Source organism: Ovis canadensis, chromosome 12, assembly GCF_042477335.2.
Source record: "Ovis canadensis isolate MfBH-ARS-UI-01 breed Bighorn chromosome 12, ARS-UI_OviCan_v2, whole genome shotgun sequence".
NCBI lineage: Eukaryota > Metazoa > Chordata > Mammalia > Artiodactyla > Bovidae > Ovis > Ovis canadensis.
Window position 1 is genome coordinate 33,403,009 of NC_091256.1, and position 20,833 is coordinate 33,423,841.

Sequence of the window (20,833 nt, forward strand, 5' to 3'; positions counted from 1 at the left end):
ATGTTAATGTTTGCTTTTCTGTGTTTCATCTAAGACGCTGTTTCTGACATCCTTCTGTGGTGACACCAGATGAGGGCTAGTGACAATGAGCATTGCAGAGGGAGGGGCTCCTCTCTGCCACCGAGGGTTAGGAAAGTTGACTCCACAGTGGCCGGGGAACAGAGCTACATGTGAGGCAATGCCTCTTTTGCTGGGTACTTTGAAATGGGATTGCAAATTAATAGCGATAGAAAAACTGTACAAGTGAATTCTTAGCATACTAATCTGATGAGATGGCTGGATGGCATCACCGACTTAATGGACATGAGTTTGAGTGAACTCCAGGAGTTGGTGATGGACAGGGAGGCCTGGCGTGCTGCGATTCATGGGGTCGCAAAGAGTCGGGCACGACTGAGCGACTGAACTGCACTGAATCTGATGTAACTTTTTTAAAGTAAGTTGTCTTCTTTCCCTCCTGCTATATGACTTCCCTGAAGTTTCTTGGTTTTCTTCTATTCTTTCTTGGAGTGATGGGAGATGAAAAAGTTAAGAACCATCCTCAAGGCAATCAGCCTTCCCAGTGGAGCTTGGTTTTATCCAGCTTGGGAGATGGGTTGGAGGCTGACACTTCGAAAGAATAACTGGTCTTACGTAAGGTTGATTGTATCCCCAGGATAAGACAGGATTGAAGTTTGCAAGTTCCTCCAAGGTAGTTTGCTGAACCCAGATGGCTTTAAATCATATCAGTCTGATTCCTGCTCATTCTATCTCAAACTTTTCTGGCTATATGGACCAATAAATTCTCTTTGTACCCCTGGAGATCTAGAGAGACTTTCCTACAAGGTATATGGTGATGGATGGTGTTAAGGGAGACAACTTCTAGATCCTTAAATTCCATATGCTACTCTTCCTTAAAACTGATGTCTGAGAACTTGTTTTGTTCAAGACATGAGCCAGGTTCTCTTATCCCCAGGTCCCCTTACAAAATCATTATCTTCCTTTTGTACCAAAGAAAAGTCATTCTTATCCATACTGAATCATGTTGTGGTATACTATATTGGAGTATAAAACTCTCCAGGGCAGGAAACAAGGAACCTTATGAAATATTTGTGTCTGATAAACCTCCTTTAATGATGCACCACAAACTCACGTTAGAAGTTCTTACCTTTCCTTGTTTTGACTATATTTCTGCTAAAGGTGAAGCCTGTGCTTAAGAATGGGGATTATTTGAGCCCTTGCTGAAGTATTTTGAATTTACAATGTTTGTAGAGTTCCATGCTAGGATGACGATAATGTTTGCTTTTATTTAAAGACTTTTCTTTTCAATTCCACAAGTACCGTCAAAAATTGTATCACCCAGGATAGACTTTGTGGAAATAAAGCAAATATGATCAGTAAGAAATATTCAAGCATGTAGAACCTGATGTCAGTCAGGCAGCAAACTTGTGGCAAGGCTATGTGCTTTTATCTGTCTATTGTTTATCTGTCTACTTACTACCAACCTGTCTTAGGGTGAGAACAGTCAATATTCATAAAACTGTATGCTGGCAAACACCCAGTCTTCATTTTCCCTACAACTAATAAAAAGAAATAACTTGATAGAAGCTTTCATTCATCTCATGTTTTAGTAGCATATTTTGCATTAGTTTAATAAGGAGATAAAAAGGTTCATAAGTATTTCTTACAGATCAAGATTACATTTTGAAATAAAAGAGCTATATGTTTAGCTTCCCTGATAGCTCAGTTGGTAAAGAATCCATCTGCAATGCAGCAGACCCCGGTTTGATTCCTGGGCCAGGAAGATTCACTGAAGAAGGGATAGGCTACCCACTCCAATATTCTTGGGCTTCCCTGGTGGCTCAGATGGTAAAGAATCCACCTGCAATGTGGGAGACTTGGGTTCCATCCCACAGATCAACATTACATTTTGAAATAAAAGAACTATATATTAGAGCTAATTAGCATTTTATCTTTTCTTAATCATTTATTCATACTCATAAGATTAAATACTTTCTTGATTTTTCTGCAAAATGTGCTCTTATTTATCACCTTTTGATATGCTTATTTATCTCTACTGTATATTAGATTTGGCATGCCTTAATAAATTCTTATCAAGGTATCAATTCTAGACTAATACCTTAACATTCTAGATTCTAATATAAATAATGTTCTTGTGCTCATTCAGTCATATCCAATTATTTGAGGTCCCATGGACTAGCCTGGCAGGCTTCTCTGTCCATGAAATTTCCCAGGCAAGAATACCGGAGTGGGGGTGCCATTTCCTTCTCCAGGGGATGGATCTTCCTGACCCAGGAATCAAACTCACATCTCTTGCATCTCCTACATTGGTAGGAAGATTCTTTGCCACTAATGCTGTCTGGGAAGCCACAAAAAATGTTCTTAACAGAAAGTAATTGATAATCTTTTATTATCTCCACACTTTTAATGGCTTAATGCCTTATCTTCTTTTTCTTATTAATTTTCACTTAACCCAGTCTCCTTCTGATAATCATATTCATCCCATATTCATTAAATAATAGAGTGAGGGAAATTCCAATACATCTATAGAGATTCAACAACTTTCCAATAATGTTTTCATTTTTATGTTTGATATTTATTAATGAAAATGCATTTTCATTTTTGTTATCTATTTTATAAATATATTTATAATAGTAATATTTATAATAGGAATTATATTTTTTGCCAAGTTAAAGTGAAATATTTTACGTGTCAAACAAAACTACAAGAAGGTTCATAGTTTCTCAAAATTCTTTTAGAAGATATGCCAGCAAAGTATTTTAAGGTCCACAGTTCTAGTCCTCAGTTCAATTCGGTTCAGTCGCTCATTCATGTCCAACTCTTTGCAACCCCATGAATTGCAGCATGCCAGGCCTCCCTGTCCATGACCAACTCCCGGAGTCCACTCAGACTCACATCCGTCAAGTCGGTGATGCCATCCAGCCATCTCATCCTCTGTTGTCCCCTTCTCCTTCTGCCCCAAATCGCTCCCAGCATCAGAGTCTTTTCCAATGAGTCAACTCTTCGCATGAAGTGGCCAAAGTTTTGGAGTTTCAGCTTTAGCATCATTCCTTCCAAAGAACACCCAGGACTGATCTCCTTTAGAATGGACTGGTTGGATCTCCTTGCAGTCCAAGGGACTCTCAAGAGTCTTCTCAAACACCACAGTTCAAAACCATCAATTCTTCAGTGCTCAGCTTTATTCACAGTCCAACTCTCACATCCATACATGACCACTAGAAAAACCATAGCCTTGACTAGACGGACCTTTGTTGCCAAAGTAATGTCTCTGCTTTTGAATATGCTATCTAGGTTGGTCATAACCCTCCTTCCAAAGAGTAAGCGTCTTTTAATTTCATAGCTGCAATCACCATCTGCAGTGATTTTGGAGCCCCCAAAATAAAATCTATCACTATTTCCAGTTTCCCCGTCTATTTGCCATGAAGTGATGAGACCAGATGCCATGATCTTCGTTTTCTGAATGTTGAGCTTTAAGCCAACTTTTTCACTCTCCATATTCACTTTCATCAAGAGGCTTTTTAGTTCCTCTTCACTTTCTGCCATAAGGGTGGTATCATCTGCATATCTGAGGTTATTGATATTTCTCCCAGCAATCTTGATTCCAGCTTGTGCTTCCTCCAGCTCAGCGTTTCTCATGATGTACTCTGCATAAAAGTTAAACAAGCAGGGTGACAATATACAGCCTTGACATACTCCTTTTCCTATTTGGAACCAGTCTGTTGTTCCATGTCCAGTTCTAACTGTTGCTTCCTGACCTGCATACAGGTTTCTCAAGGGGCAGGTCAGGTGGTCTGATATTCCCATCCCTTGAAGAATTTTCCACAGTTTATTGTGATCCGCACAGTCAAAGGCTTTGGCATAGTCAATAAAGCAGAAATAGATATTTTTCTGGAACTCTCTTGTTTTTTCGATGATCCAGTGGAAGTTGGCCATTTGATCTCTGGTTCCTCTGCCTTTTCTAAAACCAGCTTGAATATCTGGAAGTTCACGGTTCATGTATTGCTAGCCCTAGTGTATAGCAATTCAGAATAATTAAACAGATGAATACTAAAATGTTTAGCATATAGTTTTGGTATACTAGGATAATGTTACTACTACTATTGCTAGTGGGAGATGTGTTTTGAGTTTATATTGTTTCTCTAGAAATAGAGATGCATTTGATTTCTGTTTTCAGTCTTCTGGTGATCAGTGTCTCCATGATTTATATAGTTGACAAATGCCCAGCGTGGTCAATTGTTCAGCAGTAAGGAAAATCTTACATGATTATATAAACATGCTGCCCTACAACTTGGCCTCCTATTGCAGTGAGGCTTATTTCTAAGAGAAATGTACCCACTGGGTCTTTCCTAGGCTATTCATCATAGATTATTATGCAAAGTAAAAGCTGCAATAAAAAGCTTGGTTAGAAAAAAAAGTGGAAAGAAAAACAGAGAATTGGATTAGTTTCAACTTTTAAAGTTTAACTTGTATTCTGTTGTTTCCAAGTTTCTGTTTGGAAAATATGAAATGCCAGCATTTTATATAATGATGTCATTGCTATAAAAATCATTTTTAAAATTTTTCCTTTGAGTTTTAGTTTAGTTAGTTCTGCAATAAGCAGAATGGAGGCATTTGAATCAGATCCCAGACTAAAAAAAAAAAAAAAGCAAATTGCCCACAATCTTAAATAAAGATTGAAAGTTTTATTTTGTTTTGCTTTTCAGTATCATATTTAAAACTAGAACTAGCATGTCCAAACATGATCAGTTTTTTGAAAAGTACATTTTTTCCTAAAATAAGCCTTCACATCAAACATAACATTATAATGTTTCATAAACATCAAAGTCGATGAGTCAATCAATCTTGGCCAAGTAGGTTGACTTCTAGTGAGTTTCTACTAATATGGTTTTGAAAAAAGCTGGGTTGTTATCACAGTACCAGCTAAATGAAAATTGTCTCAGGAGCCAATAGAAAAGGCTGGTGTAGAAATACATGCCACTTTCTGTTGCATAAATTACTAAGATTAACAAATGCTGAAAGAGATGTGTTCTGTTGTCTGAATATAAATTAGTATAGGGAATTAATTCATGTTAATCTCAGAAACGACTGAATGACTGAACTGAACTGAGCTGAGTCTCATCTAACTATGATAAGGAGAAAGAAAAATGGAGAGAAAATAAAACTTAAGAAAAGGCTTCTTCTGTTCTGGGAATTAAGGATAGCATCAGAAGGACCAGAAACATTCCTTGGAATTTACCACATTTCTGCCTCAAACTTTTATGTCAGAATTAATAGCTCCTCATAGTGCACTTGAACTTCCCTGGTTGCTTAGATGGTAAAGAATGTGTCAGCAATGCAGGAGACCCAGGTTTGATCCTTGGGTCAGAAAGATCACCTGGAGAAGGAAACAGCACCGCACTCCAATATTCTTGCCTGGGAAATCCCATGGACAGAAGAGCCTAGCAGTCTACAGTCCATGGGGTCGCAGAGAGTCAGACATGACTGACGACCTGTTCGGTGAACTTAGTGTACATATGGCAATCCCAGTCTCCCAGTTCATCGCCCATACTGCCCTTACATCTAAAAGCCAGACAATAATCGGAACTCAAGGATCAGGGGAGAGTAGAGGGAGATTGAACTCTAAGGGTCATGCAAACCAGAGAGGTACAATCTCAGGTGTAGGGACCATCTTGGGTTTGTGAACATGAGCCATTAGTAATAAAAATAGGCAGAAAGATCCAGAAAGTAAATGACTTGTTTAATCATTTTCTCTATGAACACTTAAGTGCATGTGCATGACAGTTAAGAGAAGAAATACCCCTTGCTTTCTAAAAAATTTCAGCCTAGTGACACAGGTAGACAAGCAAATAATCACTTACAACATAGGGGCCTAAAGGGGATGTTTACAATGAATTAAGATCACAGGGGACAAACATCTTCCCAGCTTTGAGGAAACCAAGGGAATTTTTCCAAAGAAGATGTGATGCATTGATTGAATTCTGAACATTGGGTAGAATTTAATTATTAAAAGTAAAGGAGAGGGAATTGTAGATTACAAGAAGAGTAAACAAGCTATTCAAAGGCCCAGTCAGTCAGTTCAGTCACTCAGTCATGTCCAGCTCTCTGCAACCCCATGGACTGCAGCACACCACGCCTCCCCGTCCATCACTAACTCCTGGAGTTTACTCAAACTCATGTCCATTGAGTCAGTGATGCCATCCAGTCATCTTATCCTCTCTCGTCCCCTTCTCCTCCCACCTTCAATCTTTCCCATCATCAGGGTCTTTTCAAATGAGTCAGTTCTTCCCATCAGGTGGCCAAAGTATTGGAGTTTTAGCTTCAACATCAGTCCTTCCAATGAATATTCAAGACTAATTTCCTTTAGGATGGACTGATTGGATCTCCTTGCTGTCCAAGGGACTCTCAAGGGTCCTCTAGCACCGTAGTTCAAAAGCATCAATTCTTCAGTGCTCAGTTTTCTTTTTAGTCCAACTCTCACATCCATATATGACTACTGGAAAAACCATAGCTTTGACTAGACAGACCTTTGTTGGCAAAATAATGTCTCTGCTTTTTAATATGCTGTCTAGGTTTGTCATAACTTTTCTTCCAAGGAGCAAGTGTCTTTTAATTTCATGGCTGCAGTCACCATCTGCAGTGATTTTGGAGCCCTCAAAATAAAGTCTGTCACTATTTCCACTGTTTTACCATCTATTTGCCATGAAGTGATAGGACCAGATGCCATGATCTTAGTTTTCTAAATGTTGAGTTTTAAGCCATCTTTTTCACTCTCTTCTTTCACTTTCATCAAGAGGCTCTTTACTTCTTCTTTGCTTTCTGCCATAAGGGTCGTGTTATCTGCATATCTGAGGTTATTGATATTTCTGCCTGCAATCTTGATTCCAGCTTGTGCTTCATCCAGCAAGAGAGTTCCAGAAAAACATGTTTCTGCTTTATTGACTATGCCAAAGCCTTTGACTGTGTGGATCACAAGAAACTGTGGAAAATTCTTCAAGAGATGGGAATATCAGACCACCTGACCTGCCTCTTGAGAAATCTGTATGCAGGTCAGGAAGCAACAGTTAGAACTGGACATGGAACAACAGACTAGTTCCAAATAGGAAAAGGAGTGCGTCAAGGCTGTATATTGTCACCCTGCTTGTTTAACTTATATGCAGAGTACATTATGAGAAACGCTGGGCTGGATGAAGCAAAGGCCCAGAGGAAAGGCAAATTATTTCAAATGAATCGGCTACAACAACAGACTATGCTTTAGGGCAATAGATCATCAGTGAGAGAATTTAAATAAAATAGTAATGTATATATGGTCCAAATTTACCTTTCAATATGTAACTCTGAAGATAGTTCATGGAGAATCATTGAAGGGAGCAAGACTGGAGCAGAAAAATGTTAGGAAGAAGTTGCATTAATCCCTGTGTTTCTATTGCCTGAAATTTAAGAAACTCAATCTGGGATTGCTCTTGTATGAAATTAGAGCTTTCAATACCCAATTTAAAAATATAATCTTCCTGCCCACTAGAAACTACCTATAATAGATTTCATTTAGTTGTATGTCTTAGTCATCTTGGGCTTCCATGACATACCACATATTAAGTGGTATTAAACAACAGAAACATATTTCCTCACAGTTCTAGAGACTGGAAGTTCATTAAGAATATACCAACATAGTACGTCTATGGTGAAGGCTCTCTTCCTGGCTTGTAGACAGCCACCTTATCTCTGAGTCCACACACTTCAGAGAAGGAGAGAAAGCTCTGTGACGTTTCTTCTTTTATAGGACCATCATGAAGGTTCCATCCTCTTGAGCTCATCTAATCCTAATCATCTAACAAAGGTCCCATCTCCAAATACCATCACTTTAGGAACTAGAACTTCCTCATATGAATCCTGTGTGAACACAATTCATTCCATAGCAATGTAGTAGAGATATTAATTATATAACCAGTGTCCTAACAAGTAATCCCCTTTTAGGGGAGTCACAAGTAACATAGGCCTTTCAACCAAGTCATTTTATGAATGAAGAATAGAATGTTGTCTGTTCCTTATAATTTTTAAACATTTTGGTGCTAGAAGATGGTCTTTTCAGGTGACTACTTTTTTTTTTCTTAGAAAATAGGATAATAATGTACATCATCATTATCAGCAAATCTCCCTGGATTTTTGCAATATACCTCTCCTAAAGAGAGATGAGCATTGGGCTTCCTAAGTGGCTCAGTGATAAAGAATCTGTCAGCCAAAGCAGGAAATGCAGTAGACATGGGTTTGATTCCTGGGTCAGGAAGATCCCCTGGAGGAGGAAGTGGCAACCCACTCCAGTATTCTTGCCTGGAAAATCCCATGGACAGAGGAGCTTGGTGGGCTCCAGTCCATGGGTTGCAAAGAGTCAGGGATGACTTAGCCTTAACTGAGCACAAACGCACATAGGATGTTATGGAAAAACACACACAATTGGACATAAAAGCCAAATCTGGGAGTCAGAATCTAAAGGAGAGTTGAGAATCTGGAATTAGGAAAGTGCAAGGGGCCAAGAAGAAAGGGAGAGAAGAGGAGAAGTGGATGGGGCTACGGCAGCTCTAGTCTGATGACGCAAGAGAGCATGGCAAGAGGAGGCAGCAGTAAGCAGTGCAGGGGGACCAGGAAACAGTTTTCCTTGGAGAAACTAAGCAGTGAAAATTGAAAGTTGTAGAGGGCTGAGCACATCACAAAAAAAAACTAGTGCTGTTCTTAGTTGTTCAGCCATGTTTGATTCTATGTTAGCCTATGGACTGTAGCCCACCAGGCTTCTCTTTCCATGGAATTCTCCAGGCAAGAATACTAGCGTGGGTTGCCATGACCTTCTCTAGGGGCTCTTCCCAACCCAGGTATTAAACCCAGGTCTCCTGCATTGCAGGTGGATTCTTTACCATCTGGGCCAGCAGGGAAGCCCAAAAGCACTAGGGTGACATTCAATTTATTTGTTTGTTCAACCTAACTCAACTGACTCCTCCTTGACATGGAGGAATAATTTCTTTATGTATTTTTCATCACTCCATTCTGTATGGTGCTTCACTATTTGTGAAAAACAGCTGCATGTCAATTGGTAAAAATCTTTTAATACCAAACAGGAAACAAGTACATAGAGTAATAGTATTTTTCACCTTTCATACATCTGTTTAATCATCATCTACTCAATCAACAGACATTGCCGGAGCACCTCTGTATATGAGGTATCCTGCAGATGTCATGAGGAGGAAAAGAGAACTCGCACAGTCATAATTAGATTTCACAATATACATTTCCATCACAATGATTCTTCTCTAGCAACATGAAAAAAAAAATCTGCATGGAGTCTATACTGTGCTATTTTCTTGTGAACTAGAGAAGCTTGCAAAGAAGGCAATGGCACCCCATTCCAGTACTCTTGCCTGGAAAATCCCATGCACAGAGGAGCCTGGTGGGCTGCAGACCGTGGGGTCGCGAAGAGTCAGACTGACTGAGTTACTTCACTTTCACTTTTCACTTTCATGCATTGGAGAAGGAAATGGCAACCCACTCCAGTGTTCTTGCAAGGAGAATCCCAGGGACTGAGGAGCCTGGTGGGCTGCCATCTATGGGATCGCACAGCGTTGAACACAACTGAAGCAACTTAGCAGCAGCAGAGAAGCTTGAGCTAGATTAAGTAGATAGCAATGCCAAATAAATTCTCGTGGGGATTAATTAAAATGTATGTCATGTCACTGACCCTGTATAAATGCAGGCAAATAATATCCCCAGGCAAATGGCAAATATGGATGTTTGCTCTCTGAGGCACACTACTTGAAAAGTCTAAGAATGATCTATCTTAGGAATAGATGTTCCTCTTGAAAGAAAAATGATATATCTCTACCAAATAAGCAAAGGTTATGTGAGTGTGTGTGTCTATATATATAGATGGATAGACAGTCTCTTCTACTTTTCATTTCTGAAATAGAGGAATTCTCAAAGGACCATTTTCTGAAACACTAAAATTCTCAAAAAGGTTCCCGGAACAGCACATTACTATAACTTGACACCATGTTTTAGATATTACCCAATAAATGTTTGCAAGGCAGCAATAAACCTTGTTTCTAATAGTAGGCTTCATGCTGTGCTACCAAAGTGCAGAGGAAATGAGTGAGTGGAAAGCTCATATACAGGGTGCAGAGCCAGCAGCATCAAAGACCTTCTGAGACCAGTTCATTACAGTACCTCTGAGGAGGTTCAGAGGCTGCCCTGATCCCTTCGTCATTATAGGTCTCTTGCTTCAGTCCTTTCTAATAAGCCCTGAGAATGGAAGCACATGTGAGGTGGTCAGAGGTATTTAGCCCACTGGGTCAAGGAGCTGAACGTTGGAATGTCTCGAGGTCCACCTTTAATATTGTAAAATGGTGTCCTTTGCCTATTTTTCCTGACAGTCCTACGGTTACTAATATTGACCAGCTCTGTGAGTGCTCCTGGATTCAGGTGCCAGCTGCAACCCAACAGGTTTGAGATTTGAGAACTCCGTTTCTTTAAAAGGTCGTAGCACATTTAGATGTCAGGCAGAAGTCCACTTTCTAAAGGGGAAGTCGATTATCATGTAAACCATCTTCTCTGCTTTGGGGCCAGGCAACTCTTAACTGACTTTCATTTACTAAAAATTAAAGCAACAGCTTGTTTCTGATTCAAGAAAGAAAAGCTTTGAAACTGAGACGAACTTTGAGCCATTTTACTTGGCACTAATGTCTAGAAAAATACATCTCTTGGGGTTTGAAGCAAGTCCGTCTCTATAGTTCAGGTATGTACCCAGAAAAGTCAAACAACCCTTCTGCTCTCTTTAATTCTGAGAAGACTGTGTGTCACTAATTGCATTAATAAGTTTAACAACTATTAATAAACACACTCGATGACTTCGCTTCTCGCCAGGCTCTCCTCACCTTTAGAAATACTCAAGGTCTCTTTTTCTTCACAGATTCTGCTCTTCTATAATCAAGCTGAAATGACTGTTCTGATATTTTTAGTTTGGCAAGATGCAAAGAAGAAGGAAAATGAAATTTAAAACAAGTTTAAGAAATGTATGATGAAATTCTGTGCTGAACCTATGCTTGTAAGGATTATGCCTTATGTTTATTCCTAGCAGTTGGTTCAATGCCAAGAACATAGTGGATATGTATGTCTATCTTAAAGGAAAAAAACCCTGCATTTATTATTACACAGCACTCTTTGACCCCTTGTTTTCTCATCAGTGAAAGGGGAAATGATATTCATTTTACAAAGCAAATCAGTGGGGAGTGTGTTCAGCTACAAAAAACCTGAATGATCTTAGCTTAAAGAAGCATCTCCAATACAGCTAAGTCTATGTATGCTGCCGCTGAACACGGGAGTGAGTTGCCATTTCCTTCTCCAATGCATGAAAGTGGAAAGTGAAAGTGAAGTCGCTCCATCGTGTCCTACTCTTCGAGACCCCATGGACTGCAGCCTACCAGGCTCCTCTGTCCATGGGATTTTCCAGGCAAGAGTATTGGAGTGGGGTGCCATGGTTCTAAATATGCAAGGCAATCAAAAAGAAAAAAAAATCAGGCAGCAAATGTCTGTTTTCTTTTATCAGCAAATCAAAATCTTTGTCAAATTCTTATAGATTTCTGATGTTGTCTTATCAGCCAGAAATGTGTTGTACAGCCACCTCTGGAGGCTAGGAAAATAAGAAACCGACTAGATCCTTATGATCATTCAGAGAAATGGTGATTTATTGTCTGAATTTGGCCACATTTTCTCTGCAAACAAATCTGAGGTTCTATTGGCAGGAAGCATCAGGCTGGAAAGTGGCTATTGAGTAAGCACCTAATGGTGTCAGCTACAGGGTGTTATAATAAAGATTGGAGACCCTAAATGTAAAATTTCATAACATTAACTGGGGTACAGTTAGGGCTCAGTAAACAAGAGATATAATTAGCAATAAATTAGAAGCAATAAGTAAACAATAAACATGAAATCTAAATGAGTTTGTATGTGCATTAGTACTCTTGCCTGGAAAATCCCCTGGATGGAGGAGGAGCCTGGTAAGCTGCAGTCCATGGGGTCGCAAAGAGTTGGCCACTACTGAGCAACTTCCTGTTCATTCACTTTTCACTTTCATGCACTGGAGAAGGAAATGGCAACCCACTCCAGTGTTCTTGCCTGGAGAATCCCAGGGACGGGGGAGCCTAGTGGGCTGCCGTCTATGGGGTCGCACAGAGTCAGACACGACTGAAGCGACTTAGCAGCAGCAGCAACATGTGCATTAGCATAGCTAGTTGCTGTGTAGATATGAGAGTTGTGTTTAGTTTTACTTATGAAAATGTTAATTTAAAAATACTAGCATTCATATCTATAGAAAGAGATTCACCTCTGGAGCTGACTTCATTAACTGTGTCAAAACTATTGAAAGAATGAATATCATATGTCAAGTGCTTCAGTCAGTCAGTTCATCACCAACTCCCAGAGCTTGCTCAAACTCATGTCCATTGATTCAGTGATGCCATTCAACCATCTCATCCTCTCTTGTCCCCTTCTCCTCCTGCCTTCAGTATTTCCCAGCATCTGGGTCTTTTCAAATGTCAGTTCTTCCCATCAGGTGGCCAAAGTATTAGAGTTTCAGCTTCAACACCAGTCCTTCCAAGGAATACTCAGGACTGATTTCCTTTAGAATGGACTGGTTGGATCTCCTTGCAGCCCAAGGGACTCTCAAGGGTCTTCTCCAACACCACAGTTCAAAAGCATCAGTCTTCAGCACTCAGCTTTCTTTATGGTCCAAGTCTTACATCCATACATGACTACTGGAAAAACCTTAGCTTTGACTAGATGGACCTTTGTTGACAAAGTAATGTCTTTGCTTTTTAATAAGCTGTCTAGGTTGGTCACAGCCTTTCTTCCAAGGAACAATCTTTTAATTTTATGGCCACATGAAATTCTGGGGGAGAGAAACTCTTCTAGGGAGGAGAAACATTTTATGCAGGTGGAGTCTTTTTATCACTTCCACATAACCATGGGCATGTTATCTTGGAATTTGCCAAAGAGGAATGAAAAAACCTGTCTTTGAAAATATGGAGGGAACTATACTCCGGTGTTCTCTTTGATGTTGAGAGTTAATGAGGTATGTCAGATTGACTATTGCATCCTAGACAGCTAGCCTAGACTGAGCCTCAAGATTTAGGCTCTACACAATGTGATCCCAATCTACTTTTCTGGTTTTCCTTCTCCCCCTCCCCATTACTTGCATCTTCACTGGAAAATTAGGTAGTATTACTGTTCTGTTACTAGGAAACCCTAGAGAAAAACTAAATAAGAAATAGGGTTTTTTTTCTTGTATGCTAGTTATCCATGAAAATCTAGTTTAAGTTTAGGATATAGATGAGATTTTTGTTGTGGTTCTGCATGAAATGTGTATGCTTTGAGAGGCTGGGGAGTTTTTGTTTTTGTGATTGTTTATTTGCCAAGTCACGTCCAACTCTTTGAGACTCCATGGACTTAGCCTGCCAGGCTTCTCTGTCAATGGGATTTCCCAGGCAAGAATACCGGCGTAGGTTGGCATTTCCTTTCCCAGGGAATCTTCCCAACTCAGGGGTAGAACTCTCGTCTCTTGCATTTGCAGGAGGATTCTTTACCACTCCCCACCAGGCCCTTGGGGAGTTTAGTGGCATTTTAAAAAGTGATATCTAATTTGAGGTTTCTGTTTGGTTTAATACTGAAGAATGTCTTGCTTTCTACAATTAAAGTTTGTTCAAGGATAATAGCAGGCACGGACAGCGGATGGTGTGAAGCAAAGAGAGAAAAAATGAAGGGAGTGAAAGGAGAGATCGTCCCTCAAATTCTAGGGCAAAAAGTAAAAAAACAAAAAACAAACCAAAACAAACAAACAAACAAACAAAAAATTCTAGGGCAAACATCAGTATTGTGTGTATTGCTATGGGTGTGGGTTCTGAAGTCAAATTCTGTGTTTTATTTGAGAGTTTTTAATCTAACTAACTCAAATTCCATGACTTTTTGCAATAATCCCTCTATACTACCACTTTTGTATTTGTAAAACAGTGAAAAGGATAGTACATACCTCACAGGATTATAACCAAAGCTAAATAACCTACTCCAATTAGATGAACAGCACATTACCTGACTCTAGTGAAAACTCCAAAGATGTCTAAATGTCTGCTATTATTTGCTCAGAGGGAAAAAAAAGAGGGTGCCTCAAAGTGCCTGTAAGATTACCATGAAGAATCCATACCCTTTCTCAGATTTATACAGAACCTTCTCTAATTGGACAGTCTTATCTCAAAGAGTGCTGTTACTTATCACTCACATGGTGATAAGAGATAAGAAAAGTGTCCCTTGGGAGTCTGCCTTTAAGTTCAGTGTTACCAAGACAGGCAAGATGCACATTAAGACAGACCCAAATGAAGTCTCCAAGCTAAGAATGTACATTAAGTACAACAAAAGAGATAAATGCATTTTTGTGGTTTATTTCTTGAGACCTCTGGTATCACGAGTTGGCTCATTACGTTTGTTTTTTTAAAAGAACTTCGTAAGACATTATCCAGGGAACGTTTCAGTCCAATCTAATTGTGATTGCATCTTTGTTTTCAAAGAAACTATTTTTGGAATTGTTGGCTTAGCCTTTCAGCTCTTGGTGTTGTCAAAATTAACTAGATAGAGATACTGGGCAGGATGTAACTGAATCTGCTAATGGAACTCATGTGTTGAAGAAAAATTACTTGACAGAAAAGAACTGAAGGTTGATGGGGGGAACTACACTTGGGAATAATAATGTGATGTAGAATATGCTTTAATACACTGGAATCTGTAAAGACTTCATATCATATTCTTTCTTGAAAAGAAATTATCCTAAAATAGTAGCCATCTTCTTGTTTATTTTTAATTAAATTCCATCCAGATAAGCATCTTCATCTTCTTTTATATGGGCTTGCTGACTGCCACTGCGCCATGTGCCAGATAAACAGAACACCTTCCAAACTTGATCCATTTGGGATAGCTTTTTTTAAAAGCAGTGTTTTGAGAATCAGATAACCGTAATATCTTTTGGTAGGGAAAGAGAAGCCCCTGTTTATTTTGGTAACCGAAATCACCTCTGAGGCCTGAGTGAAAAGTTACTGAACAAAGGAGTATTTAATCTCCTTCTAAGTACTGGTGCTAAGAAAAGTAAGCAGCTACCTACCTAATTGTCCTTTTAAAGGACTACTCTGGTGGGTCAGTGGTAAAGAACCTGTCTGCCAAAGAAGAGACAGGGGTTTGATCCCTGGGTTGGGAAGATCCCCTGGGGAAGTAAATGGCAATTCATTCCAGTATTCTTAACTGGGAAATCCCATGAACAGAAGGGTCTGATGGGCTAGAGTCCACGGAGTTGCAAAGAGTTGGACATGACTTAGCAACTAAAATGACAGCAGCAAAATTGTCCCTTTAAGGGCTACAGGAGAGCGTCCTGCTCTTTAACATAAGCAAACAAAAACTGCATATAACTGTTAACGCTGCCTATGTGTTAACACTTCTTAAATTCCTTCTTTCTTTCATTATTGAGTTCTGATAGCTCACAGGACACTGTGCTAGGCCCTGGAAACAATCCCTGCTCTCACAAGTTTGCACTCTAACTGTGATATGCAACTGCTTGCTAAAAGAATACTTTCCAAAGAGTTCAGTTCAGTTCAGTCGCTCAGTCGTGTCCGACTCTTTGCGACCCCATGAATCACAGCACGCCAGGCCTCCCTGTCCATCGCCATCTCACGGAGTTTACTCAGACTCACGTCCATCAAGCCCATGATGCCATGCAGCCATCTCATCCTCTGTCATCCCCTTCTTCTCCTGCCCCCAAATCCTTCCCAGCATCAGAGTCTTTTCCAATCAGTCAACTCTTCGCATGAGGTGGCCAATGTACTGGAGTTTCAGCTTTAGCATCATTCCTTCCAAAGAAATCCCAGGGCTGATCTCCTTCAGAATGGACTGGTTGGATCTCCTTGCTGTCCAAGGGACTCTCAAGAGTCTTCTCCAACACCACAGTTCAAAAGCATCAATTCTTCGGTGCTCAGCCTTCTTCACAGTCCAACTCTCACATCCATACATGACCACTGGAAAAACCATAGCCTTGACTAGACGGACCTTAGTCGGTAAAGTAATGTCTCTGCTTTTGAATATACTATCTGGGTTGGTCATAACTTTTCTTCCAAGGAGCAAGCGTCTTTTAATTTCATGGCTGCAGTCACCATATGCAGTGATTTTGGAGCCCCCAAAAATAAAGTCTGACACTGTTTCCACTGTTTCCCCATCTATTTCCCATGAAGTGATGGGACCAGATGCCATGATCTTCATTTTCTGAATGTTGAGCTTTAAGCCAACTTTTTCGCTCTCCTCTTTCACTTTCATCAAGAGGCTTTTTAGTTCCTCTTCACTTTCTGCCATAAGGGTGGTGTCACCTGCATATCTGAGCTTATTGATATTTCTCCTGGCAATCTTGATTCCAGCTTGTGTTTCTTCCAGTCCAGCGTTTCTCATGATGTGCTCTGCATATAAGTTAAATAAATAGGGTGACAATATACAGCCTTGACATACTCCTTTTCCTATTTGGAACAAGTCTGTTGTTCCATGTCCTGTTCTAACTGTTGCTTCCTGACCTGCATACAGATTTCTCAAGAGGCAGGTCAGGTGGTCTGGTATTCCCATCTCTTTCAGAATTTTCCACAGTTTATTGTGATCCGCACAGTCAAAGGCTTTGGCATAGTCAATACAGCAGAAATAGATGTTTTTCTGGAACTCTCTTGCTTTTTCCATGATCCAGTGGATGTTGGCAATTTGATCTCTGGTTCCTCTGCCTTTTCTAAAACCAGCTTGAACATCAGGGAGTTCACGGTTCACGTATTGCTGACGCCTGGCTTGGAGAATTTTGAGCATTACTTTACTAACGTGTGAGATGAGTGCAATTGTGTGGTAGTTTGAGCATTCTTTTGCATTGCTTTTCTTTGTAATTGGAATGAAAATGGACTATAAATTGCAATCTGTAAACATGACAGGGAATTCTGTGAGCAAATACTCTTGGGAAACATGGAGTTAAATACCATTGTTTGCGTGTGCTAAGTCACTTCAGTTGTGTTGCACTCTTTAAGACCCTGTGGACTGTAGGCTGTCAGGCTCCTCTGTCCATGGGCTTCTCCAGGTAAGAATATTGAAGTGGGTTGCTGTGCCCTCCCCCAGGAGATCTTCCTGACTGAAAGACTGAACCCGTGACTCTTACATCTCCTGCGTTGGCAGACAAGTTCTTTATTACCAGCACCACCTGGGAACTAAACACCACTGATACAATGTTGTTGTTGTTCAGTCACTAAGTCAGATCTGACTCTTTGCAACCCCATGAACTGCAGCACACCAGGCTTCCGTGTCTTTCATTGTCTCCAGGAGTTTGCTCAAATTCATGTCCACTGAGTTGGTGATGCCATCCAACTATCTAATCCTCTGTTGCCCCCTTCTCCTCCATTTCCTGATATTTCTTAACATCTTTCATATGTCCCCAAACACTACTGAGTGCATCAGAGAAGGATGGATGTAGCAGGGTTTGGGGAAGGCCATAACTAGAGGAGCCAGACTTCCTCATCAGCCTTCTCTATTTCTCCCACCATCACTGCATTTCAGTCCTGTCACCAAACCAAATGGGTCCACTGCCAGCTTCAGTGAAGTGAATCTACTCATAAAGCCCATCTACCGACACTGGGTGGTGGTGAAGGAAAGTGCATTGTTCATTGTAGAGGTGCCAATACAAGGAGAATAGGCAGCTTGTGATCAGATCCCTCCCCTCTCCCAAAGGTTTCAGCAAAGCATTTTTAAATGCAAAATGATGGAGGGGGCACTGTCCCGGGGTATGTGATCTGCTCAGTTCGTGCACAAGTCTGATTGGTTAATGGGGAGATAACAGGGCAGGGTCATAGGGGTTAACATTATTTATTCTTAAGCTCCTGGATAGGCCTGGAAGGCCTGGAGCTATGTGCTCACAGTCATCGAGTAGTTAACTTCTTCCATTTGGTGGAGGTTTTCACATCTATAAAACAAGTCAGGCAATGTGCGTCTTGCACTATTATCTAGGCACTTAGAGATGAGTTAATGCAGACAATATGGGGGAAGGAGTCTGCTCCAGGAAGGCTCCATAGGTCCTGCTTAGTTGCAGCTCAAGGGTTACGCCTTAGTTTTACAATAAATGCCAATATCTGATAGCATTTTTGTCTCCTCATACATGTCCCATGCTATAGAATTTGAGAGTATACAATTTCTCATTGCCTGCAGGATTTGCAGAAAATACAAGTGGAAGAAAAGGCATGAGTCTGGGACTTAAAACAGCCTTGGAGCATACCTGCAACAGCACGGAGCCTCGACAGTACTTGGTAAATAGAAATAGAAAAACAAGTGGACTCAAGTTCCAGTTTCATCATTTTAAAGAACCTGAGCCCTAGCGTTTTCAACTGTTACATGAGATAATGCTAATTTTAGAAGAAAGTAACCAATAAGTCAGCCCTCTTTCATTTTAGTGGATGTAAATTTTTCTTTCAACTTATAGAGATCTTTGAAGAACCAATTCAAAGTCCATCGTGACTTTTCCCCTCTTCATTTCTTCCTTCATTCAATGATTTAATTAAATGTTGAATATATGGAAAGTTCTGTGTTAGGCAGTAAGGATACAGCAGACAAGTGTATTGCCCACAGAAATATTAACAATGAAAGAAACCAGTAAGATCCCAAAATGAAGGGCACTCATTTTATTTTCCCAGGTGGCCCAGTGGTGAAGAATTCACCTGCCAAAGCAGGACATGCAGGTTCAATCCCTGGGTTGGGAAGATCCCCTGGAGTAGGAAATGGTATTCCTACTGGAATACTGGTAATCCCTACTGATAATCCCACTCTAGTATTCTTGCCTAGGAAATCCCATGGACAGAGAAGTCTGGCAGGCTATAGTCCATACGGTTGCAAAGAATCAGACATGACTGAGCAACTCAGCACATCTACTTGAAGTACCCAACACATGAATGAAACACACACACACACACACAAGGAAGTGCAATATCACATTTCCACATTTCAGTATGGCAGGGATCATGGGAAGATTTTTAAAAGTCAAAGCATAAAAATAAATCATATATAAAGAAACTAAATCAGAACATCTACAGTCTTCTCACTAGCAACGTCAATGCAACACCAAGTTACTCCCATTTCCCCTTTCCAAAGTTTACTTTTTGGAAGGAAGTCACTATGCACAGCACACACTTAAAGGGGAGGGAATTCTGTTTCCCCTCCTTAAAGGCAATGTAGCTCACATAAATTATTGGGGATTCTTCTACATAGGAGATTTATCTCTCCTACTGTTTGTGTTTTATGAGACAGTGGCCCTCGTAGCATAAGCACAGTGACTTGTAATGTCATTATTATTGGGTTGACCCAGAACCCTAAAATTTTTAAACTTTGATGGGAAAAATATACTCTTGAAAGCGACTTTATGTTACAGTTGAAACAGTTTACTTAATTGCAAGCTATGAAAACCAGGTCTTTGGTATTTCTTTTTTTGGACAAGCTAGGAAAAAGAGTCTACTCGTTATCTGCATGAGGCAAAGATCATCATTTGAAATGGAGGTGTGTGAGGACTGCCGTTCTACGGAACTAGCCTGCATCACATTTTGTAAAAGACTGTCCATAGCATGAGCAGATGCTGTGGGTAAGAACTCGCAAAGAGAACCTCTAATGTGCTCTCAGTGATGTGCCTATTTTCTCAAAATGAACATAAGTCTGATTCTGAATCAATTCAATCTCAGCTATCATTGGGTCTGACAAAGGTCCCAGAGCTTTAAACACCCCTCCTAGGTTACCACTGTGTAAGTTCTTGGCCCAGGGCTGCCTGGACTCATCATGTTAGTAGTTCCGGTGCCTCAATCCCATGCTGGGAGCAAGGGGCGCTCTGCCATGCAGCCGTGTCCCAGAGTGCAGCTTCCCAAACCATGCCATGTGGTCACGTCTTCGGAGCCTTGCCTTGCCCCCAGGAACTACCGCAGAGTACCAAATGTACCGTGACCTTTGTCCCCTTTCCAGTGTCAGGAATCCCCACTTGCCTCAGTCTCTTATTTTTTGTTTTACATTCTTTTCTTAGTATTCTTTTCCATAATGGCTTATCATAGGATGCTGAATATGGTTCCCTGTGCTATTCAGTAGGACCGTATTGTTTATCCATTCCACACATAACAGCTTACATCTGCTAACCCCAGCCTCCCACTCCATTCCTCCCCCAACCCCCTCTCCTAGTTTTTATGTGTCAAGGCATGCCATGTGATGTGACCACTTTATTTAAAGTAATATTTAAAATTTACCAGAAATTTCATTTTTAAAATTTTTTGTTAATGTTTATTAAAGTATAGCCGCTTACAATGTTGTGTTGGTTTCTGCTGAACCTACTATATAGCCCAGGGAACTCTACTCAATGTTCTCTGGTGATCTAAATGAGAAGAAAACCTGAAAAAGAGGGGATACATATACACAAATGGTTGATTCACTTTGCTGTACAACTAACTAACACAACATTATAAAGCAACTATATTCCAAAAAAAAATTAATAATAAAAATAAAAGGACAATGGATAAAAAAGAAAAAGAGTGGATATATGTGTATTTGAAACTGAGCCACTGTCTTTTGAATGCTCTCCCCTAACTTCCCTTCTACCCAGGAGACTTAACAGGTTTCATTATGTTATTAACAAAACAAATAGAACCCTGACTTCACCAGCTCCTGCACCCTCCCTGACACAAATTCTTGGGGCACTGGTATCCAAAATGCC

The 20,833-nt window shown here is 40.3% G+C and overlaps 1 long non-coding RNA gene across 1 annotated transcript; it reads left to right on the forward strand.

The window, feature by feature from the left end:
* Positions 1 to 323: 323 nt before the first annotated feature.
* Positions 324 to 19,146, forward strand: LOC138416371 (uncharacterized). The gene is made up of 2 exons (XR_011247648.1): positions 324 to 433; positions 18,304 to 19,146. It is a non-coding gene; the product is annotated as an uncharacterized lncRNA (long non-coding RNA).
* Positions 19,147 to 20,833: the final 1,687 nt, after the last annotated feature.